The sequence below is a fragment of the Artemia sp. Qi Xiang Cuo genome, chromosome 16 (genome assembly GCF_049724085.1).
Source record: "Artemia sp. Qi Xiang Cuo chromosome 16, ASM4972408v1, whole genome shotgun sequence".
Classification (NCBI taxonomy): Eukaryota; Metazoa; Arthropoda; class Branchiopoda; order Anostraca; family Artemiidae; genus Artemia; species Artemia sp. Qi Xiang Cuo.
Window position 1 is genome coordinate 40,079,957 of NC_142809.1, and position 25,335 is coordinate 40,105,291.

A 25,335-nucleotide genomic window follows, 5' to 3' on the forward strand; every position below is an offset into this window, starting at 1 on the left:
TCGCCCTATACTTTCCACACTCACAAAACACTCATCAATCAGTATACTTTCCAGTCGACTTTCATTGAATCTTTTTTCTTACACTTCCTTTCGCAGCTCATTCAATTCTTCACTCTCATCCATCATGTGACGCACCGTTTCGTCCATATCTCCACACATAGGGAAAAATTAGGGACAATCCCATGGGCGTAGGGAAAAGGGGCAGAGGGGGACAGCTGCCCCCCCTAGAACTTCAAATTTACGCTAGATATGGCTGAAAAAGCAGTTAAAAAAGGTGGATGGCTAAAAAAGCAGTTGATAAAAGGTAGATGGTTGGAAAAGCTTGAAATAAACAGCTGGAATGACGGAATAAAAATCAATTAAAAAGCAATTATCCATAATGTCTTGGAAAGATTTAGCTCTAGTCCAAGAAGATTAATACTGAAGCTTATTGTTGATTTATGATTTTTGGTGATTACTTATTAATAAAGATTTCACAGGTATGATAGAACTTGCTGGTAATGTAAGGTTTTGTGAACTGTCAATATAACTTCAGTCCCGCTCTCTTCATCACAGAATCGGCTGCCATTCATCACAGATTCAGCCATGGATAATCCTGCCTTTGCCAATATACCTACATTATGCTTGGCAAATATTATACCAGTAATCAAATCATAAAGAATCAAAAAATGAATATATGTAATCTTACACGAAATACAAGTCCCTTCACAGCAAGAAGTCTGTTTCTCTATGTTCAAGCACAAGTTTAATTTTCAGAATGACAGTTTGGGGACAGGCAGTCAATTCCATAATTGTTAATTACAACTCAAAAACAGCATGACCCTTGTACCTATAGTTAGTTACTATACCGATTTCATAGTAATGTCTCACACCGCCTTAATTTTTTTTTCCTTCTAAACCATCCCACAGCCAACGGTCATCTAATTAAGCAAGTTGTATGTATATGAATGACCTTTGAGAGGTGCCGGCAGGGAATGAGAAGATGTTGACCAACCCGACATGCGATTCGGGTAGTTTGGTGGGGCATACCTAAATGTGAATCAGAAATAACCCATGTGTGGAGATGGATTGTCTTTGCGAAGATGACTTGCCGTCATTCGTTAATGTGAATCAAGAAGATGTAGACCTAAAAGGATAACTTGAAAAAGTTTTCGTTCAGGAGAATTAAGGTTAGTTCAGTTAACTTATGAGATGGACTTGAAATGCTTGACATTAGAAGATTAAACGCCTATAACTGCTAAATCAAGCTTACGCTATCCATTTTGAAATCCGCATAGTTACTCATCACGCTAATCTTGGTAAAATTCTACTTTTGGCTATCTTGGAAAGGGGTCTTGAGTAAGTTTCTATTTCAAGGGCTTTTTTTGCTATCTTGGAAATATGTCAAGTTAGGCGAATGAAGCTTTCATTTTTGAATCCACAACCCCAATTTAGGATAATCTTGTGCATTTATTTCCTTTCTAGACTAGGCCTAGCTACGATAATAACAAAAATAAAATGATTTGATTATTCGTTAAGCACTTTCCAAATATAGGCTAGTATATGCTATGCTACCATTACAATTGGTGTCCTAGCCCTCCCCTAGTACTTGAAAAAACCATTTAGGCTTCTTTATGAATGGTATTACTCAACTGTTGATCAGAACAAGTACAAAATAACTGCTAACTAACAACGTCAGTAAACCTTTTCATATAACCCGAGGCTAGCCTATATATAAGTCATTGATGGAAGGAGGACGCAATTACTACGGTAGATAGCCTAATATTATATTTGGAAAGTGCTGGACAAGGAACCAAATGTTTTCCCCCTTTGTAGACTATCTATTGTAGCTAGCCTAGTTTAGAAGGGCGATGAGTTCATAATTGTCCAATTTGAAGATTTTTCTAGCACCCTTCCCCCTCTAGGACATTGACTCTAAACATGGAAATGTCTGTGCTAGGCGAATAAAACCTTCCGAAACGGCTCTACGCTTTATGTTGGCTGATTCATCATATCCAAAAGAAGCTTAATAGTGGTCAAAGACTATCATAATTGAGGTAGGCTTATCCTTCCTCTCTAAATCAACCAGAAGATGTACGTATTTCTGGCCCATAACCCTGCTAAAAAATCTAGGTTTTTCCTGTTGCTTTTTATATTCTCTTTTTTCTTCTGTCTGAACTTTAGCTGGCTTAGCTGAGCCGGTGTCAGAACCTTAGTAGTTTGTTTATTAAAAAAGAATGAATCTAGTATTGAAATAGCCTACACCATTCATAACGATTATATATAATATCATTCATAACGAGTTATAAATAATGTCATATGATGGTCACGGTATGCTAATAGACGGTTTAAAATTTCCAGCAGGTCAGGATTTCATTAGTGTTAAGTTGCTGATTGATGGATGGTCCAAGAAAATAGAAATGAAACAGCATATTTTGTAAACCAAATATCCGTCATGGATTATGATTACATTTCAGCCATAGCTACTACCACTGCTGCGTGACAGCTCCAAACTATCTGCAAGGCTATGTTGCATTTTGACAAAATATAGCCCCAGCTTGGACGGGTGTTGTAGTTGTTGGACGGTATTCTTGTTATTGATTTTGATAGCCCCTTCTGTAGCGAGGTCAGTTTGTGTTGTAATATCTAGAGCATACAGTTTCGCTAACTACGTGAACAAAAATGAACGCAAATTATTTGTAATCGAGATTCTCACATTCCATTAGATACGGTTTAAAAATAGATGGAGATAACCCCCCCTTCTGACGCCTTGCCTTAGTGATCTACTTCTGAAGCTAGGTCAAACATTTGTTCTTGTCGCAGCAGCCTTTTGTAAAATCCTAAGTGAAGGTAAAAACAGGTCTTATAATTCTGGCACTTAGTTCTATGCATCGTCCTGTTTTTTTGTTTTTTTTTCTTTTTTTCTCTTGACCAACCATTTGTTTCTGAGATTAATCTTCAAATGAAATTCTAGAAAGACTGGATTCAACTCTCTTCGATTTTGAATAGCTGTTTTTAGTTTGTACTCAAGGTAGGCTACATGAAAGAATATTAAATCAAACCAAACTTTCTTTCAACCGATTTCTCGTACACTTTGAGTCAAAGAGAAAAAACGGTGGTAAAATTCTACTTCAGCTACTTTTGGCTATCTTGGAAAGAGGTTAGGTTAGGAAAATGAAACTTTCAGGGATGGGTCTATAGGCTAAAGTATGTCCTGGGAAGACATTTCTACCTCCTTGCTCCCTCTAGAGGGTGCTGACCTTTGATGACCTTTAAAAATCTGCGTTTTATAAAAGTGAAACCCTGCAAAATAGATCTTCTGCTTAAATGATGTACAACAATATTGTTTTTAGCTTCACAACTTAGCTCAATCCCAATTCATAAGGTTTTAAAGATATAAAAATATATTTCCTAAATTTTGAAAAAAAAAACAGCGATAAGGCGTAAAATTCTATTCAAATAACAGGAATTGCATTTTCAGAACTAAAGCCAGAGAAAAAGAAATTGCTAACTGAAAATTAAGGTAAAATGTTGTTTTGTCAAAATTTCAATAAGGTTATGTAGACAAATTACAGGACCCTCTAGAGGAAGAAATAGTGGAGGTAGGTACTTTAAAATACTTTCCCATGACATACTTTAGCCTCATTTCTTGGAAAACTGTCGCTTAGCAACCTTCTCTATTCTAGTCCTTCCATGGTCATTATATAGCCTTTACAACTTCGCTGGTTCATAAGACTTTTCTACCCAATTTTATTACTTGCACATGGGCACTGATATGAGAGGGGGGGGATACCCTACATTAACTTGCCAACTACGAACATGCATTTTTGGGGGAAAATTAGGAAAATACAACACTTCTCTGACAGGTCCTACTAACTCATGCTCCCTCCCTGGAAAAATATTTTACAATTTTTTGTCTAATAATTTCTGCTGCTCCCCATTTGGGCTTATAAGTGCTGTTTCTAAGCTAAATGAAAAAGATCACCTTTTTATATAATCTACATCGTCTGTAATGAAAATAATTCTTAGTGTATGTTCCTAAAAATTTGGAATAAATTTCTTTTCTTAGGGTATGGAATGAATATAGAATTGCTTGAAATTTTCCAATTTATATCACAAGTGATCTCATTTAGTGATAAAACCTGGACGGGTGAAGTTGCTGGGTCACGTAACATTGTACGATAGCTACTTTCCATAAAAACTTGCCTTATGATCGATCCCGATATTATTGTAGAAAGTAACTTTAATAATTAAAATTTTATTTGGTTTTTGCTTTACAGTTGTGTGATGTGGAAAATCACATTATTAAAAAAATTAACTTAATCCAGGGAAGTTGTGGAATAAAGAAAAACTAAGAAAGTAAGATATATGATATTAAATTGGACCAATGAAATGTGGGTTGTGCTTGATCTGAGACGTTATGGCAACTTACAAAATGTTAACTTTACTTCCTAACTATATCGTATTTTTTGGTTTTGTTTATTGCCTGACAATAAGGCGAAAAAATATGGTTTTCGACCCTTCCGGGGATACTTTTTTCTGGAGGGGAGACAAGGTGTAAGTTATGACCTGAACTATATGCTTCTCTTTTTAAACTGTGCTTTTCTGGGACTATTTATGTCTTAAAAATAGAGCGACGTTCCCGGGAAAAAATCAAAATAAGTGTTAAACGAAAAGCCAGAAAGTTTGTTCGGAATGTAATGAATATTTAATATCGACTAAAGTAAAATGTAGCGAGTTTGTGGTCTCGCTAAAAAAAAAACTTTCCACTTCACCAACAAATACCTTTTCTCCCTAAGGCTGTCAAAGCTTTTTGGTACTTATTAAGAATCCGGTAAACACGCGAGAAAGACCGCATCGAAATCTCAGATGCTATTGAAAAACAGGTTTCCGCTGCCTAATCAGTTGTTGTTCACTCCGTGACTTACGAGATTTAAACTTCAGTTTTGGGGGTTAAAGGGGCAAAAGAGGCACCTATGTTAGGTTAGACTAAGTATTTAATATATGCTATCCCCCCCCCTAATGTGAAAATATATAACCCAAATTTGTTTATAAACTATAATATCTTCATCCTATTTTGTTTTATTTCATTCAGCATTAACCAAACTTCACTTCTCGCATGTTTACCGGATTCTTAATAAGTACCGCTTTCTTATTTAATTGTGTGCTGGTATACCGCATACTGTGCTAGTCTTATATTTGTTGGGTTTTTTTTTTCAATTGAACTCTCGTATCCGTGGCTGCGCCATTGTGGACGAGAATGAAACTACTGACACTGAGGGACACGTTTTGCCAAATCGATTGATATGAGGAGAGTACCCAACAGTAGCGTCACATTTAATCTGTCAAAAGTAGTTATTATTGTTGGTACTATCCCCCCCCCCCCCCCTACCTCCAGCTAGAGCCAAATTCTTGGTTTATCATTGAATTATTTCACAACTAATTTACAAGAGTCTAAACTTCACAAACATGTTAATTTTTATTTTGACCAAAGGTCTTCAATTCCCTTGTGAGCATTGAACAATAAAAAAGTCTATTCCGTATGTTTTATCTAGGATCTATTTCCGACTACTGTTACGTCTCTTGGGACATGTGTCCTGTTGGGAAAGTATTAGGGATAAGAAAACCCAGGAAGTTCAAGACTAACATGACATATCTGCAGCAAAAAAAAAATTAGTATTTTACCGTTTCAGTTGTCAGGTCAAAGAAGGTTTTTTTTATGACATTTCAATCTACTTGCTTCCCTTCTGAATTGCTTTTTCAAATGACTGAAAATTGTTGAAAGGAACAGGTGTTCATGCATAAGCAAGGTAACTTTTATTAATAGCTTGAAAAGAATTAATTTTGTATTTTTTATAAAACTGCAGGAAGGGGGGGGGGGTTCCCTTAGCCCGTCCCAAATACTATATCTTCTTGAATATCTAGGGACTTCCTATTCAAATTAATTTTTTTATTGCTGGTTCCCCCCCCCCAACTGCCGCTATCGAATAGGTCAAAGCTTCAAACTGATATTGAAGTTGTGACAAAAACAGTTCTATTTGCAATCTGTTTTTTTTCACAAATTTTCTGATAAATTTCCAAATGGAACGGGTTGTTTGAACTCAGCAGTGACATTTAACTGAAAAATATTTAGCTAAATTTGAACACACATTTCTGTGAGATAAACTCGAAATATAGAAATAAATATTAAACGCCATAAAATGACAATAATACTAGCAAATATAGCCTAGTATTGCTACTGTTTATTGGCGGTTGTTTTTTGTAATTCGTAAATATTAAGTTTTTTTCTGATTCTTCGGAGGTGCAAGGGTTTATTGTTTCTTCACTTTCAGCGAAATTCCTGAGCAACTTGCTCTGAAAATTTAAATGCTATACATTTTTCTGCCGTAACTTCTAACAAGCGGCAATAGCGAAATTAAAGTTCGTGGTGATGCAGTGCAAGTAAAGAGCGACTCGTGCTAACAGTGTCAACCTAAAAACAGAATTTTGACGACGACATACTCGTACATATAAAAAGACCCAATTTATGTTAGGATTTGAAAAATATAAAATAAATTAGGCTTAAAAGTAATAACACGGAAAAGAGAATGAGGTAAGAGAATACTTTTCACAATGCCCCGAGATTAGGGTTATTTATGCGCATTTGTTTTAAACAATGTAACTTTCAGTTCAAACGTCTTAAAATGCAATCGAGCAAAACACAATTCACAATTACCAACTGGCTATATTAGTTGCAATCAAAGATGCTTTCAATACAGCATTAAGTATAATGCATAAAACATAACGAGGATTGAGGGAGGAAGAGGGTAGTCCTCACACAGGATAATAGACGCGCGTTTTAAGTTTAATGTCGCTATTAAGAATGATAAAACTCTAGTTCCCTGTGCTTGTTTTTGATGTCGTTTTTCTGCAGACCTATGATTTTAATGTTTAAACGTACAGCCCAGTTTCGGTATTGTTGTATCCCTTAGGGTCTGCTTTATCCTGATCTTGGATGGTGTTTTTGAGATTTATTTTGTATTTTCGGTGGCCGGTGCCCCCCCCGGAAAAACCTTCCCCCGGTAAATATCCCCTATGGAAAATAAGGTTTCCCAAATTTGAGAATTTTATTTGAGTTTTGTTTTTATTTTCCATATGGGGAAGGAATTTTGGTACTTGTATAATATACACCGCTCATTCAAGTTTACGCTGTGTAAAACTCGAGAACAAACCGGTTTCTTCTTATTTTCTTTCAGCTTAGCGTGAGACAAGACCAGTGACAGAATAGATGGGAAATATATAGTTTGGGCTATATATTTGTACATGAGGGGGGGGGGAGTAAAATACTTGGACAGTTTGAAGTCAGCAAACAATTTTTACTTCATAATATGCAGAGTAATTGTACCTCACACATTTTACATGCAGATCAGCTATACTTGATCCCCCCTCCCCTAATGTACAAATATATAGCCCAAATTTGTTTCTTAAGTAACGAAGAAACTAACAAAGAGACCGGTTTGTTCTCGAGTTTTACACAACGTAAACTTGAGGGAATGGCGTATAATACACATGCACCGGAATTTTTCATGTAGACAGCCGGATTTCCCAATATTATTTTGATAATGATCAGAAATTGAATATAAAAAAATAAGTTTTTTTCAACTGAAAGTAAGGAGCAGCATCAAAACTAAAAACGAGCTAAATTATTACGTTGAGCAGAATATGTGTATTAAACTGAAAAGACATGGTTATTTTTTTTTAGTAGTGTAAATTATTTTCGGGTCTTGAGAAGACATGGGTATTGTCAGCCCTACTCCTTTTAATCTTTGCTCGTTTTAGTTTGACTAGGTTATCTATTTGTTATTTCTATTCGTTTTGGGTTTCATTTATTTATTAATGGTGATTTGTGGTAGGTTTAATAGATGGAAGATAAGAAAACCAACTCGTAGATTTTGACAACGCTTTCGTCTGTAAAAACTTAATCAGTAAGAATTTATTGGTTCCCAAAGCCAACTATGCTTTCAAAAGAAAGGTAAACCTTCTTAAACTTTTTGGTGCCATATGTTATTAGCTTATTTTTTTTTTTTAAGATACTTGTGGTGTGTAAATTCCTATTTTTCCCGTTCCTTAGCACTTTTCAACGAAACTAAAAAAAAACTTAAATTTGGAAACCTTATTTTCTGGGGGGTGGGAATAAATGGCTAGAACTGTATTTTCTTAGATTAAAAAAATACGTCAGAAACATACAAAAATTAGAACATTTTAAGGCAAGTTGAGATCACCTCAATAAATAAAGGTCTCAGTAATTAAAATAATTTTGTCTTGGCGAAAGTGAAATATTGAATCCAATAGTATAAGTATCTTGTCCTTTCAGAACAAGTTACAGATGCCACCTCGTTGCAAAATTATTTGAAAAAAACTACGTTTTCTAAAGAGTTAAAGAGGCTGAGTTACAAGGTCGAACCTTAAAACGTACAGGGATTAGGAGGCACAGTTGGGGGGCTACCACCCCCCAAACCCCCCGCTTTCACAGCCTTTAAATATAAAAAAAAATTTCTTTACACTGAAAGAAAGGAGCGACATTAAAACTTAAAACGAACAGAAATTATTCCGTATATGAAAGAGGCTGTGCCCTCCTCAACGCCTCGCTCTTTACGCTAAAGTTTGACTTTCTCACAACTCTTTTTTTAAACAATAAAAACTTTAGTGTAAAGGTCGTGGCGTTGAGGAAGGTACAGCCTCTTTCATATACGGAATAATTTCTGTTCGTTTTAAGTTTTAATGTCGCTCCTTACTTTCAGTTTAAAGAATTTTTTTTATATTTAAAGGCTGCGAAAGCGGGGGGTTTGGGGGTGGTAGCCCCCCCCCCCAACTGTGCCTCCTAATCCCGGTACGTTTTAAGGTTCGACCTTGTAACTCAGCCTCTTTAACTCTTTAGAAAACGTAGTTTTTTTCAAATAATTTCTGCACGTTTTTGTACAGTTTATTACTTATTATTGCTTGACTAACTGTTAGCTGATCGTGTCAGGAGTTAAAGTTGGGGGGCTGCCGCCCCCAAACCCCCGCTCTTGAACATTCTTGTGTTAAGGCTTTTAATTCCTGAATACTCAAATCACGTCGTACAGGGTGCCTCCTAATCCCTGTACGTTTTAAGGTTCGAACTTGTGACTCAGCCTCTTTAACAGCCCCCCAACTGTGCCTCCTAATCCCTGTACGTTTTAAGGGTCGACCTTGTAACTCAGCCTCTTTAACTCTTTAGAAAACGTAATTTTTTTCAAATAATTTAAAAAAGAAACTGAGTTTCTTTTCAAAGTATATAAAAAAGTTGCTCTGATGGTGAATCGAACCCGGGTTTTCCGCCTGAAAGTCTGGGGTATCAGCCGCTGGACTATACAAACACATAGTAATTGTTGTTTAGCAAATTGAAGCTATTTTCGACGCAAGCAAATTCCCAAAAATCTTGATATGTGGTTTTTGGAAAACCGGGAAGGAGTGATCAGATTGAGCTGAAATTTCGAGGATAAGCTCCCAGCCCCCCGGAAAGCTTATCCTCCAAATTTCAGCTCGATCAGACACCGTTCACGGGGGGGTTGTGGTGGGAAAAATTAACATGGGCTAATATAGGAAAACGAGGTTTTTCGTAAATGTAAATTCGGGGGATAATTTTTTCGGTCTGAAAATATCAAAAGGCCCTAACAGGTCGAATTCTGCTTCGAATGAGTCCTCATTCAACCGGATTCGTTGCCAACTGTGGCCTGTAGACGTGGCTAAGAATAAAAAAAAGAAATGAATTTTAAGTGGCTATATTTGGTTTTTTGAAAACAGGGAAGGAGTGATCGGATTGAGCTGAAATTTCGAGGATAAGCTCCCGAGCTCTAGGAAAGCTTAACCTCTAAATTTCAGCCCAATCGGACAACGTTAACGGGGGGCTGTGGTGGGAGGGTCCAAACTTCCGGCCCAGTTTACCCCATGAAGATAAAGTCGGAGGAGGATGAAATTTTGCAAGTTTCTTAGTTTGAGCTTGGGCTACAAAATGCGATTACCGCCGTCTCTCTGCGACCTCTAGGACCTGAAATCGCTTAACATTGTGGTGGGTCGCCTCTTTATAGAGGCACAAGCGTGCCTCCTTGATCACATGCTACATAGACTTAAACGAGCAAAAACCACGACGCTATATAGGTCGAGGCTAGGCAAACGCAGGATTTGTTTGGAGGAGGGGGGGGGATAGACCAACCAAATTTATTTGAAAGTGAATAAGTATTGACATGAAATTCGGAATTTGAGAATTATTACGCTAAAGTTTGACTGTTTGTCCCAATTTTCAAGAACGGCTGCTGAAACATGGGCCGTTTAATTAGAGGTTGCCGGCGTCTACCCCCCCCCACCCCCGTTGAAAATAAGCTTTTCCAAATTTGAGAATTTTATTTGAGTTTTGTTTTCTGTAGAGGGAAAGGAATTTTGTACTTGTGTATTATACGCCGTTTTATTAGAATAATAAGCTTTGTTTTAAAATTCGAGTAAAGAGTGAGGTCTTGAGGAGGAGGCAACCCCTTTTATCTAATAACTTTTGCTGGTTTTAATGTTCGATGTTGCTCCTTACTTTTAGTTTCAGTGGTTTTTTTTTAAGTTGAATTTCTAATCGTTTTTAAAAAATACCCGGAAATCCGACTCTCCATGAAAAATTCCGGTACTTGTATATTATACACCACTCACTAAAGTTAACGTGTGCAAAACTCGAGAACAGGCCGGTTTCTTCGCCAGTTTCTTCGTTACTTTAGAAGCAAATTTGGGCTATATATTTGCACATTAGGGGGGGGGTTTAAAGTATAGCGGGTCTTCATGCAAAATGTGTTAGGTATAATTATTCTGTATATTATGAAGTAAGAATTGTTATGACTTCAAATTGTCCAAATACTTTACCCCCCCCCCCCTCTTATGTGCAAATATGTAGTCCAAATTATATATTTCCCATCTACTCTGTCACTTGTCTCAACTTAAGCTGAAAGACCCGAACGAAGAAACCGGTTTGTTCTCGAGTTTTACGCAGTCTAAACTTAAGTGAATGGCGTATAATACAGAAGTACCAAAATTCCTTCCCCATACGGAAAAAAAAACAAATAAAATTCTCAAATTTGGAAAGCCTTACTTTTCACGAGGGTTATTTTCCAGGGGATTAAACGTCGGGGGGGGGGGGGGGTAAAGTATAGCGGTTCTTCATGCAAAATGTGTTAGGTACAATTATTCTGCATATTATGAAGTAAGAATTGTTCTGACTTCAAATTTGTCCAAATACTTTGCCCCCCCTTCTTATGTGAAAATATGTAGTCCAAAATATATATTTCCCATCTACTCTGTCACTTGTCTCAACTTAAGCTGAAAGACACGAACGAAGAAACCGGCTGGTTCTCGAGTTTTACGCAGTGTAAACTTAAGTGAATGGCGTATAATACACAAGTACCAAATTTCCTACCCCATACGAAAAAAAAACAAATAAAATTCACAAATTTGGAAAGCCTTACTTTTCACGCGGGTTATTTCCCAGGGTATTAAACGTCGGGGGGGGAGGGGTAAAGTATAGCGGTTCTTCATGCAAAATGTGTTAGGTACAATTATTCTGCATATTATGAAGTAAGAATTGTTCTGACTTCAAATTTGTCCAAATACTTTGCCCCCCCCCCTCTTATGTGCAAATATGTAGTCCAAATTATATATTTCCCATCTACTATCACTTGTCTCAACTTAAGCTGAAAGGCACGAACGAAGAAACCGGATGGTTCTCGAGTTTTACGCAGTGTAAACTTAAGTGAATGGCGTATAATACACAAGTACCAAAATTCCTTCCCCGTACGGAAAAAAAAACTCAAATAAAATTCTCAAATTTAGAAAGCCTTACTTTTCACGAGGGTTATTTTCCAGGGGATTAAACGTCGGGGGGGGGGGCAAAAGACCAGAACTTAATTAGAGCATGAAGCTTTTTTAAGAGTGCTAACAGCTTTAGCGTAAAGAGCAAGGTATTGAGGAGGGGACGACCCTTCATATAAGGAATAATTTCTGTCCTTTTTGAGTTTTAATGTTGCTCCTTACTTTCAGTTAAAATAACTTGTTTTTTTTATTTAATTTTAATTAAGGCCGAGCTTTTCTCCGTAGACAGGTATAACGACATATATTTGGTAAGATTTTCTGGTATCATAGGTTTGCAATCCTGGTATCATAAAATTTATCAAGTTATATGAACAAAAGAATAAGAAGAAGTTGCATATATTAACGGAGACATTCTAATATATATCAATTATAGGCTATAGACTTGTTTTCCCAATCGAATAATGACTGGTACTTTTTATAGCTGCTTTGTAATCTGGATAAAATGAAGTAGGTATCGATTTGCTGATAACACTATCTGTCTTAGTTAATTACTATCCATCTTGGTTCTAAGGCTACTCATTATCAAATTCAAAACAAAAAGATGACACGTAGGTCCCCATTCCATTGTTCTTAGGAATACAAGGTCATGGGTGTAGGCCAACGCCAATAGGACTAACAAAAAGCCAGCAAAGATGTTAAAAAAGGATTAATAGGACACATACCCGAAATTCATATTTGAGGATTAATCAGGTTTTCTGCAATAGTTGCAATCTAGTAAAAGGACCACCCTCCATTAATAACCAAAAGCTTAAAAATGTGTTGTGAAAAAAAAATTGTCGAGAAAAAATTGCCATTGGTTGCTGATTCAGGAATAGTGTCAAGACGTTAGTCCAAATAGCAAAAATAATAAAAGTATACTTTTTTATAAAAAGTTCAAATTATGTCCGTTAGGTATCTGAAATCTGCATATATTCTATACAGGATAATATTTCATAGATAATTGATTTTTTTTTACCTACAACTCAAAAGATGCCAAGGATAATATGGCACATGGACTCTTGTGACAATTTTACAATAAATAAATAAAGGAATTTTAAGAGAGATGCGAAGTAAGACATATTTTTGATACCCTGTTTTGACAAAAACCGATGTTAACTCTTTAATTTTTTCGACTAAGCTGGATAAGCATCGTTTTATACGATTTAGTGCGTATAAATTTGAGACCTAAAAAAACGAACAAAAATTATTTTTCAAATAAACCAAGCTTTTCTATTGAAAACAAAAATCGAAACTTAAAAGCAACACAGTTTTTTAGAATTCTACAATTTTTTTTTTAAACTAATCCACAACAAAATTGAGTCTGGATACATAAAAGCCATGTATTGATAAAAAAGCCAAAATTTATTAGTTATTTGTGTCTTCCTTTGATTATATCGGCAGGCTTGTATTACAGAACCGGAATATTAAAATGGTTTGACAGGCCATGCCAACACAATTATCAAGCATTGTCTATTAATTGAACCAATTGATAGATCTTTCTAAGTTTGAGGGGATCAGCTGTAAATCTAGAGTTTTAAAATATGTCCATGATAGAGTTTTAATATAAGAAACTTGAAATAATGCCGACGGTCTGGAATAGTTTAATTTACACACAAGATTTGGAATACATTGGTTTTGAAAGTCGGTGATTACAGCACAAGAGACTAAAATTGGGATAGGCTCATCCAAAAAATACAAAATATGCACATTTTGCTGTTTAAATATTCCACCAACGAAAAAAATTGAAGCTATGATTTAGCTTAAAGGGTGCAATAAAATGTCATTATTTTGAACTAGCATACTTTTATGTAACATATATTAACAGTTTTATTTCTACGACTTTTATCCAAATCAATCGTATTGAAAAGTGAATACCTCGCAGAAATATTCATTTTTGAATTGTGACTATTTCTGGATTAAGGATCAGCGTGTATCATGTGGGTTATCTAGTCCCCCTCTTTATCATAGATTATAGGAGTTTTACCATTATACCCTTTTTAGATCACTTTTTTCAATAAAAATGCCATTGTTATTTGCCATCTAAATATAGTCAGCCAAAAAATATCCGAAGACGAATCGTCCAGTTTGTGCTGATAAAGCGTGACTGCATAAGAAACATGTTTCAACTTAAATCTAACTAATTTGTTAAGAAAAGAAACAGTAAAAAAATACACTGGAGGCAATGGGCCTTTAAGTCCGGAGCCTCGAGTCTTCTTGGGTCCACCCCCACAGCAATCAAATGACACGAATTCTATGAACCAATATAACTGAATAAAAGAGAAAGGGGCTCAAAGTTATACAGTCCTTTTTTTACGGTTAAGAATGTTCATTGCGTTAAACCCAGGGGACAGCAAAACTCGTCCAGCTTACATAAGACGCCTCGTTTTGCATCAAGTTGCAGAACCGTTACTTTTGTTTATTGGCAGGCCATTCAGTGGGCATAGAATATTGCCAATTTTCTTCCTTTTCGGCGGTAGTCATAAAATTAAATAGTCGACCCTTTTCTGAACTATTACAGGCTTCTTGGAATTTTTTCAGTTGCCATAACCAACGGAAATTGGACAGGTCAAATTTCTCAGAATTCCTATGCAATTGACAGGATTTGGACATTTCGGTGTTAAAATTTATTTCTGTATAAAACCCGGAAACGTCCATTTGAAACTGTGATTTTAGACATAGGATAACAGAAAGAATCCGCGGTTCATATTTTATTAATGATTTTAAATTGGATTAAAGGACATTAATTTAGGTATATCTAACTGGGAAGTAAGATTTACAAGCACTTGATCATTTGACTATCTCAGTAACGGAAACTGCTCGAGAGCAGTGGTGTCATTTAGCGGGGGAAAGAAGGCATTTGCCCCCCCCCTATTTTTGGCTCCTCCCTAAATTTTGAAAAATACCTCTTTTATATATTCTTTGAAAAATGTGTTTTTTATTATTTTCATTGAAGAAATCGAAAAAAAAGTTTCATGTCCATGAATTCTTCTTTTTAGTTGATTTTTGTTCTGCTTTAATTTTTGTCCTAGGTGGTTGGGTGGGCGGGTAAGGTCAAGGCCCTCGTTCAAGTGCCTCAATTGCTAAAGTAGCATTTTTTTACTGAATTAATTATCTTTAACGCATGCAAAATAAATAATGCGAAAAGTACTTGACATGGAAAGTCCAACTGATACCCGAATTTGATTCGAATAAAACTACTTAAGGTGTATCCAATTGGGAAGTAAAATCTACAAATTTCCTGAGAGAAGCCATTTAAACCAATCATCTAAATACACATAATATGAAAAAGAAGATAGCCTTATATTTATCGATGGAATTGTTATCCGTATTTAGCTTGGACTAAACTAATTAAGATATGCCATATAAACAAACTATAATTGGACGAGTACACAAGCAGTTTTATTGTTTGACTATTTTGAATAGCATAAACTACCGGGGATAAGTTACCCAAAAGAATCTTGACGCGTAGCATCATCACAGAGAACAAAATATACTTACAAATAATAAATATATAAAAATTCTTTTACAAAAGTTGCTTTTGAAATGGACTAAAAATTTTAAAGTATTTTCTTATAATATCTGTGTATGCCCCGCGAAAACGAGGGGTACAAAACCGATTGGGCTTTGCAAAAAATAGATATCTAATTGATCTAAGTTATATCAAGTCGGTGAGATGAGAAAAATGAGTTAAAGAGATTAAGCTATGTAAATTCAATCTCGTTTTGCACCCTCCCCCCGTTTTCTCTTATATTAATGGATTCTCGAATGAAGGGTTAGGGGGGTTTGACAACCTTCCCTCCTCCAAGTATTTTTCCTACTCGTGAAACGTAATAAAAATTCGTAACCATATTTTCAGGCGTTTAGATTTTTTGTAAACCTCCCCTGAAGACCCCCCCCAAAAAAAAGGAATAAAGCCCTCTTATATGCTATAAGAAACGAACAGCTTTTTATCTCAATTAATTTTAAGTTATCTTTACTTTTATTTTATTTGATCTGCTATGCTTTCGTTGGTAGATGTTAAAAATTCAAAACGCTTTTCCTATGATATGAATAATCAATTATTCGAGTGAAAGAGTTGATTCGACAATCTTGCTTCTGAATGTCTTTATGGAAACCCCACCCTAAATTTTAGAATATGCTAATGACAAGCAAACTTTATTTGGGTAATTGAGATTATTCCAAAAACTTGGGACTTGATTCCTATGATAACGCTTATATTCACATTCTTTTTATTGAGGGCCCAATAAAAGAAATCACGTGCACCAGGTGGTGCGCGCCAAGTGTGGTGGAGCCGCGTGGCACAAATGGCGCTCTGAGGTGTAGACTAGGTAGTGATAAGTGAGCGCCCTTCACCTTGTCAAACACTTCGTGGTAACGAACTGTAAGTAAGGAGCGACCCGGCTCAATAGTAACCAAAACTCTAAAAACCGACATTTTGATACCAATGGATACGTCACTAGAATCACATTTTTATTCTGATTTCAAATATATAAGTTTCATCAAGTTTAGTCTTACTTATCAAAAGTTACGCACCTGAGAAAATTTGCTTTATTTTCGAAAACGGGGGGGGGGTTACGGAGGAGGATCTTTCCATGGAGGATATTTCTTTGGGGGAAGGAGCATTTCTATGAAGAGGCGCCGGATTTCCCAGCATTATTTCAAAAGATCATAAATTAAATTAAAAAAAGCAAGTTTTTTCAACTGAAAGTAAGGAGCAACATGGAAAATTAAAACAAACAGAAATGATTACGTATATGAGGGGTTCGCCCCCTATTCAATACCTCGCCCTTTACGCTAAAGTTTTTTTGTACTTTCAAAAGAGCTATCTATTCTAATTAACCGGCTTTTGTGATTCAGGGGTTTGTGATTCGAACAAAATTCGAACTTTAGCGTACAGGGCGAGGTATTGACTAGGGGTAAACTCCCTAATATACGTAATAAAAACATACATAGATAGAAGTTCGTTAAGTAAGTTAATTCGTAAGTTACGTCAGAACAAAATTTCGAGAAAGCCATTTAGCCAAAACAAGTAAAATTAATATACAAGTTTCATTCTGATTATTCATGTACAGTGAGCCAAAATCAAAGCTCCATTAATTCAAAAACGTTCAGAAATTAAATTAACAAAACAACTTTTTTTAACTGAAAGTAAGGAGCGACATTAAAACTTAAAACGAACAGAAATTATTCCGTATATGAAAGGGGCTGTTCCTTCCTCAACACCTCTCACTTTACGCTAAAGTTTGATTCTGTCACACAACTTTATTTTTTAAAACAATAAAAAAATTAGCGTAAAGAGCGAGACGTTGAGGAGGGGACAGCCCCTTTCATATACGGAATAATTTCTGTTCGTTTTAAGTTTTAATGTCGCTCCTTACTTTCAGTAAAAAAAATCTGTTTTTTTTATTTAATATCGTAGTAGAACTAATGTCCGAGCTACATTATAGTCAAACAGTTCTTGGTAACGAACTGTAAGTAAGGAGCGACCCGGCTCAATGGTAACCGAAACTCTAAAAAACGGAATTTTGGTACCAATAGATATATCAAAAAAATCAAATTTTAATTCTGATTTCAAATATATAAGTTTCATCAAGTTTAATATTACCCATCAAAAGTTACGCGCCTGAGAAAATTTGGCTGATTTTCGAAAAAGGGGGGAAAGACCCCCTAAAAGATATAGAACCTTAATGAAATTCACACCATCATATTCAGCGTATAAGAGAACCCTACTGTAGAGGTTTCAAGCTCCTATCTACAAAAATGCGGAATTTTGCATTTTTTGCCAGAAGAAGATCACGGGTGCGTGTTTATTTGTTTTTTTTTTTTTTCCAGGGGTAATCGTATTGACCCAGTGGTCCTAGAATATCGTAAGAGGGATCATTGGAACGGAAATTACAAGTTCTAGTGCCCTTTTTAAGTGACCAAAAAAAATGGCGGGCAACTAGGCCCCCTCCCACGCTCATTTTTTTCTCAAAGTCAACCAATTAAAATTTTGAGATAGCCATTTGTTTCAGCATAATCTAAAATCTAATAAACATGTTATTTACGATGACTTAATCCCCCACAGTTCCCAGGGGAAGGGCTGCAAGTTATGAACTTTGCCCATTGCTTACATATTGTATTGGTTATTGGGAAGTATATAGACATTTTCAGGAAGAATTTTTTTCTGGTGGGAGGGGCGGCTGGAGGAGGGGGTTACTCGGGAGAATCTTTCCGTGGAGGATGTTTCTTTGGGGTAAGGGACATTTCTATGAAGGGGGCGCCGGATTTCCAAGCATTATTTAAAAAACGATCAGAAATTAAATTAAAAAAACAAGTTTTTTCAACTGAAAGTAAGAAGAAACATTAGAACTTAAAATGAACAGAAATTATTTCGTATAAGAGGGGGTTCTCCCCCAAGTCAATACCTCGCTCTTTACGCTACAGTTTTTTTTTTTATTTCTTTAAAAATATATATATATTATAATCAAACGGTATTTTTTATTCTTGTGTTTGTGAATTAATTTTTTTTTAAGCTTTTAAAGTAAAGTGCGTGGAATTGAATAAGGGGAAAACCCCCTCATATGCGTAATAATATATACGTAATAAAAAAAAATAAAAAAAAACAAGCGATACGGCTCAATAGTAATCGAAAGTTTTAAAAACGGAACTTTGATGTCAATAAATATATCAAAAGAATGGGCTTATAATGCTGATTCTAAATATATGAATTTTATTAAGTTTAGTATTACTCATCAAAGACTACCAGCCTGAGAAAATTTACCTGATTTTTTAAAGAGGGGGGGGGGGAAACATCCCCTAAAAGCGAAAGAATTTTAATAAAAATCACACCGTCAGATTCAGCGTATCAAAAAACCCTATAACATAGGTTTCAAGCACATATCTGCAAAAATCTGCAACTTTGTATTTTTTGCCAGAAGAAAAATATACGAATATAGAAGTTCGTTACGTAAGTTAATTTGTAAATTACGTCAGAACCAAATTTAGAGACAGCCATTTAGAAAAAGAAGAGTGAAATTTTTATGCAAATTTTGTTTACTTATCCAATGACGGCGAGCCAAAATGAAACCTACATTAACCAAAAAACGATCAGAAATTAAATTAAAAAAAAAACTTTTTTTAAATGAAAGAGAGGAGCGGCCTTTAAAAATAAAAAGAAAAGAAATTATTAATTATTTTTAAGGGACGTTCCCAACAACACCTCCTCTATATTTACGATAATTTTTTAATATTTATAAAAACTATATTTTTTAAAAAAATAAAAAAATTTAGCTAAAAGAGCGAGGCGTTGAGGAGGGGACAGCCCCTTTCATATACGGAATAATTTCTGTTCGTTTTAAGTTTTAATGTCGCTCCTTACTTTCAGTTTAAAAAACTTATTTTTTTTTTATTTAATCACACTTAAGGATCGAAATTACGGACAATTACAACGCCAACAATGTTTCGTGAGTCTGATTTAGTGAGTAGATCTATGTTCAACTTTCAAGCGCAAATTTTGCATTTTTGCGGCGCAATTTGATTGGATATATTAAGCACATTTTTTTCTTTTAATTAGTAAATATGGAAGCATTTAGTATAAGTTCTTCCGTGTGCATGATGCACTTACAAAAGATACAAATATAGTATTAGTAGACAAAACTTGGGAATGCATAAATACTGATGTTGACTTCAAGCTGTGTTTTTGCCATGTCTATTTTCCACTTCCGTGACACTAGTTTGACGTCAACAAAGACAACATGTTATCGTAAATCTGTTGTGTTTTTTTTATATCCAGAGATGTGATTTGTAATTATAACTGTATTGGCGGTGGGTCAAACAGGACTGAATTGAGGCTCAGGTCTCAAAGGCTCATTGCCTCAACACCCCTGGCGGCTGAGTTTGTAGTCACCAACGACCCCCCCCCCCCCCCCATTCCAAGCCAAGACTTGAGATGGGCGACACCATGACTCGAACCCACGTCCCCGAATGACATATGATTGCAAAGTCCAGTGTGCCTTCCACTTGGCTAGAGTGGCTCAGGTGCGACGATGATGTGGCTCGATCATAAAATGTCTATGTTAAAATAAAAAATTTGACATTTAATGAGAATTCGAGGTGAACTAAATTGATTTATATCGATTGCAGTTTTTCTCCGAGGCTACAAATATCGGACGGCTGTCTTAAACTATTCTCTCGAAAACTTCATTATTTTCCTATGAAATTATAAAAATATGATGTGAGCTTTAGACATACGTTCTATTAAGTTTGGGCTTAGTACTTAAAAGAAATTTACAATAGACTTGTCGGGGAATCTCTCTTCATAGATGATTTGTTTCTGATAGGGAACTACGAAGCGGAAGATAGTGACGTATATGTGTAAAATTAGGTAGGCCTACGTCATTATTCATTTTGTTTGTCAAGTTATTTTAAGCTAAATCAGAAAACAATAGGATAACCGGAAAGGAAATTTGGATAGACAGAATGTAGGAAGATTATTGTGAATAAAAAGGACCAGTTTTCTTTATAATATGCAATAACAGTCCTTGTTGTCTTACTATGTTGAAAATTGTTGGCTCTTCTCTCGCCCCATGATAAAAAGTCTTTGCTGGTGATCTCAGACTGTTCTAGTGACTTGTAGAAATCTTAACTCTTAAAAAAGACGGTATTGGAAGAGGTCAGAATGCCAGATTTTGAACCCTTATTCAAACAATGATGGTGATATATTATATTTCTTCTAATAAAATGAATGGCTATCTTTAATTTGTAATCGGGCTCATTGAGCTTTGCCCTCATGAAAACACCACGTCTGTCTTGGCCTTAATATGCAAAACCCATACATAATGTAATTTTACAAGCAGTTGAGACGAGCGTAAATACCAGAGCAATGCCAAGAGATTGCTTCATTTTTCTTAGTCATTCGCAACCAGTCTTGCTACTTTCATGGAATGTGAAGCCAAAACTAACATGAGAAGATAGGAAATTTGATGCCTCAAAAGGAATGAGTGAAGCGAAAAAAGTTATTACATGCTGTTTACTGGAATGGACGTCAAAGACGTGAACTTGGCTTAATAGTTACGGAAGACACGGGCAAAGAGCATGGCAAATTTTTAAGTATGGGGACTGGCGCTAGTGTCGAAAAGAATAATCACCAACGTCATCTGGCGTATGGCGATTTTATTTCTTTTTTTATTCTACCTATATTGTAGCATACTTCTCTTTTCAGGTACTCTTGGAAGCAGGAGGGGGTAGAGAGCAGAATTGTCTCACCAGTAGGCCTATCAGCATAAAGTTGACTAGGTTACTTGGCTTTTTCTGAGCAGTCTGGATTTTGACTATATTTGACAAAAATCAGTTACAGAGAAAGCTCAGTTTTATCTTGCAGTTCAATTTTTTTTTGGAATTTTCTTCTTTTTTTTCAATGAAGTCACCAGAGGCTACACTGTCAACAGAACAAGTAGTTTTAGTCCCTTACTTCTCAGGGTAAATTACCGAAGGTCCCTCTAGTGAATTTCTGATTCTCTTAGTATATTGGGCTAAGTTTCGTTCTTTCTTATAGCTCATAATGAGTTTCAGCCTATCTGAGAACACTCAATCAGCATTTAGAAATTCTCTGGACCCTTTTACAGCATTTCAGTTAGGGGTTCAGTCCTCCAAGAAATGTTTGGAGGTGGTTCTGGCCCTGGAGCTCCCCAACGTGTGTACAATGGCGGAAAAACCTCAACTACCATAGCATGGATAACACAATTCACAACTTTCAAAGCGATTGGTTGCCAGTTTGAGTGCAATGTCCTTAGATGATTGCTAAAAATTGCTTGCTACTCTGATTTCAAATGGAGGATAAGCAGGGCCATATGTATTCAATCATGATTTGATCCTCCTAGTCCAGACCTTCAGCATTGACAGGGACGATTCATTTCAGTATTACATTGTATTCGTTATATCTAGGTCCTAAAGGTTTGGAATATGTTCCAGAGAGCATTCGGGCGGCGGAACACCTTGGTTTATTTAAAACTAAAATGAAAACCTTTGTTTTGGGTCTTGGCTTATTGATGTTTTTTTTCCTTTTCTTTTCTCTGTTTGGGTTTTGATTATCATTATCCATTGTTATTATATTTATTTTTATGAATAGAGATTGGCCATAATTCGGTTGTTTTATTTCCTTATTTTTGTTCATTTGTTAAGGGTTTTGTTTGTTAATTGTTTGTTATATACTTGGTCACCCAGTATCAAGTGCTTTCATGGCTTTCTTTGGACAGCCATTTGGATTAACGTTAAGTGTTATATAATATTGTAATTAAAGGATTTGAATTGAAGTTATTTCTTCTCTAAAGTCATATCCGCTCCAGGTACCATATTTGTGCTATTTAATTTTAGGTATTTGTGCTTTCCCCCTTTGTATATTTTTGCTTTTCATTTCGCACAATCTTTCAAGTTCGCTTTTCGAAGACAGCTTTCTCGAAATACAAATCCTACTTTATTCGCAAGTTTTTTATAGGGCTGGCTATACAAATATATGCGACCTCCTAGGTAAACTTGGGCTTTGTTAAAAAGAAGAAAAAAATTGACGGCAAGAAAGCAGCTGAAAGATGGATAAAAGTATTTTAGGAGAAATTGCGCATACTAAATTAAGGTGATAATGAAAAAACATTTGTAATGAAATTTCTGAGCGTGACCTGGCTCGTTGGCCAGGCCACTGCTGATCGTGACCAGGAAAGTACTTGTTAGAGTTCTAAATAAAAGTAATAGTGCTACATAATTTAAGAGACGAATTTTAACTGAAGTGAATTAAATTGAAAGCATGGGTAGACGTTCTTAATTTACTGCCGTACATTGTAGCCATCGGATGGCAATGTATTACTACCAGCCTTTAGATATGCTGCGACGGTATGACAAATCAACTTTTATTTGTTAGTATGAGTCACGGAATTGTTACTTGACAAAAGACTGAACTATGCACATCAAGGAGTTGCCCAGTTAAAAAATTAGTGTACACCAAGGGGTAAGCATCATGCGTGGGAAAGGTGTGCCACGCATGGCATTAAAATGCTCTGGACGGCTATAATATACCACACACGGTGCTATATGATTTGCACCACATTGGAAAGAGCGGATAATCTCTTAATCTGTGTTCGGAAGATGAATTTATTTCATGTACCTATATCAGGATAATAGCAAATAAAAACATACAAATTTATTCAAGCTGAGTTCGTAACAGGGCTGTATATCTCGCTACGCATAAGTGACGTATCGATGAAAGGAATAAATCGACGTTAATTATGAATAGAAAAGTTCCTCTAAAATTGCTTATAAGGCATATTTTAACTGGACATGGTTATGTGGAGTACATAGGGCAAGGAGTTGAAGAAGTCAGCCAAAAGCTAGGGTTCCTTTAAAATTGACGTTAAAGGTGTTGGAGTTCTATGTCTAGTAGACCTTATTCGTTAATAGGACTTAATATCTCACTCAGAAATGAGTGATTCATTTCTTGTTCTCGTCATATTGTATTATATATATAACATTGTTTATACTGTGTAATTATAGTATAATATAATACTTTTGAATAGAATGAATCATATCTGTTTTTCTAACATGGTCCAAAGCTGCTGGCAAAATAATACATTTTAAATAGGTGTGTTATCTTAGAATTCTGATTCATCTAATTTCACTGTTCTAAGATTTGTCTGTCATGTTCGTACATTGTCTTTCTATTTATTCATGACACATTTTTCTGTGTAATCTAGCAATTTCAGAGTCTAATTCTTCAAAACTTGCTTTTTGAGTTTTAACAAGTTTTGATTTTACCGTCTAAAATGAAGATGTGATATGAAACCGTGGATCTGCACTTCACTCCGAAATACACACACTGGGTGAGCAGCAGCACCAATTTATGGAAATCCGGGGGGGGGGATGCAGTGTATTTTTAAGATCTTGGGGGGAGGGCATTTCTTCAATTAAAATACAAAGGACATTTTTCAATGAAAATACCTAAAAAGCTATTTCTAAAAATCCATAAGAGGCGGGAGTAAAAAACCTAGGGGGAGAATGCCACCTCCCAATTTGGGTCACTTTGGATGGAACATTCTATCCCGTTTATTTGTGGCAATGCATTACATTGACACCGATTGGCGGGGGACTATGGCCTTTAGATTTCCTCCTTCCACTAGATGTAAAAAAATACCGCTTTTGGGGTAGTTTTATTGGATAGTGTCGTTTTTTAGCATCTTCATTTAATAGTTGAAAAAAGCGAGAAATCTACCCCTTCTAGATAATAAAATATATAATAATAATAATAATAATTTTATTATATTTTGTCCCCATCCCATGAACATTATTGAACTTTAGCAATTGAACGTTACGCATTTTACACTATTTATGGAGCTTATTTTAAATATTGATTTTGTTTTTTTCCTGAACGTTTTGTTTCCTATTCCTTTTCGCAGTATTAGCTGGAACACGGATCTTAATCTATAGGACTTATTGAACCTTTCAACCTTTCTTGTAGTCAGCTATTAATACATACGTGCATAAAATTGTGACACCATGAAATTCTACTGTCTAACAAAATCCAAACATTTTATTAACCTCCAAAATTGTCGAGCATGAAGAAAATTAAATCAACAAACTGGTCATATAAAATGTAAGAAAACATACAAATATAAATACTGGACAATATACACAAACGTAAATTATGCTAAACATACTTAATTACGATTCTTTAGTAACATCATAAGTCGTAAAAGAAATACGCAACAAATCTAAGAAAAAGAAAAAAAATATTATAAATTTATACTATCCAGCTAAAAAAAAGAAAATACTATAATTTCAATAATTTATAAAATTGAAAATTCCAGAATATTGGTTATGGGAAATTGATGTTGCCAACATTCAATGGAAAGCAAAACTGACTTATATGACCGGCTAGGGAAAATTTTCACAAATATTGACTGAAAAACCAAGGCATTTGAAGCTTGGCCACGCTTTTTTTATCCTTATCAATGTCCAATAAGAAGTAGACTTCAAACTGCTTTGTTTTCCGCGTGAAATTGGGTTGTATTAGGTTAATTTTCCATCATTTATTGTAATGGAGTGGACCTAATCGTCTGTTTGATTGAAAGTCATAAAATACTTGACAATGATCAGTAATTTAAGTTGGATAATAATTTCCTTAATTAAATGTCAGTCAGTTTATAAGCTTGTGGCAATCAAGATAAGTAGATTTATATTTTTCCCGTACGGTTTGAATATACCATTATGTTGTCAACTAGGGAACGGTTGATTTGAAAATAGTATGAGTTTAAGCAAGAAGTTGATTGTGAATCAAATATCTAGTCATTATTACTTTCAATTAAATGCTGGGACGGCTTCGGTTCACCATTTACCCAGTGGCTAAGTTTATGGGAACTGGGGGGGGGCAAATTTTTTTTTAAGATCTAAGAGGGCAGTTTTGTTTTTTCCAATTGTCTAATGAAAATCCCCCCCCCCTCCAAAAAAAATCGG

General features: G+C 35.4%; 1 long non-coding RNA gene across 1 annotated transcript in view; it reads left to right on the plus strand.

Moving 5' to 3' along the window:
* Positions 1–1,077: 1,077 nt before the first annotated feature.
* The window catches only part of LOC148942896 (uncharacterized), a 41,283-nt gene continuing 17,025 nt past the window's right edge, over positions 1,078–25,335 (plus strand). Inside the window, exon 1 of the long non-coding RNA XR_016143109.1 lies at positions 1,078–1,169. This is a non-coding gene — a long non-coding RNA (uncharacterized LOC148942896). The remainder of the gene's footprint in view (positions 1,170–25,335) is intronic.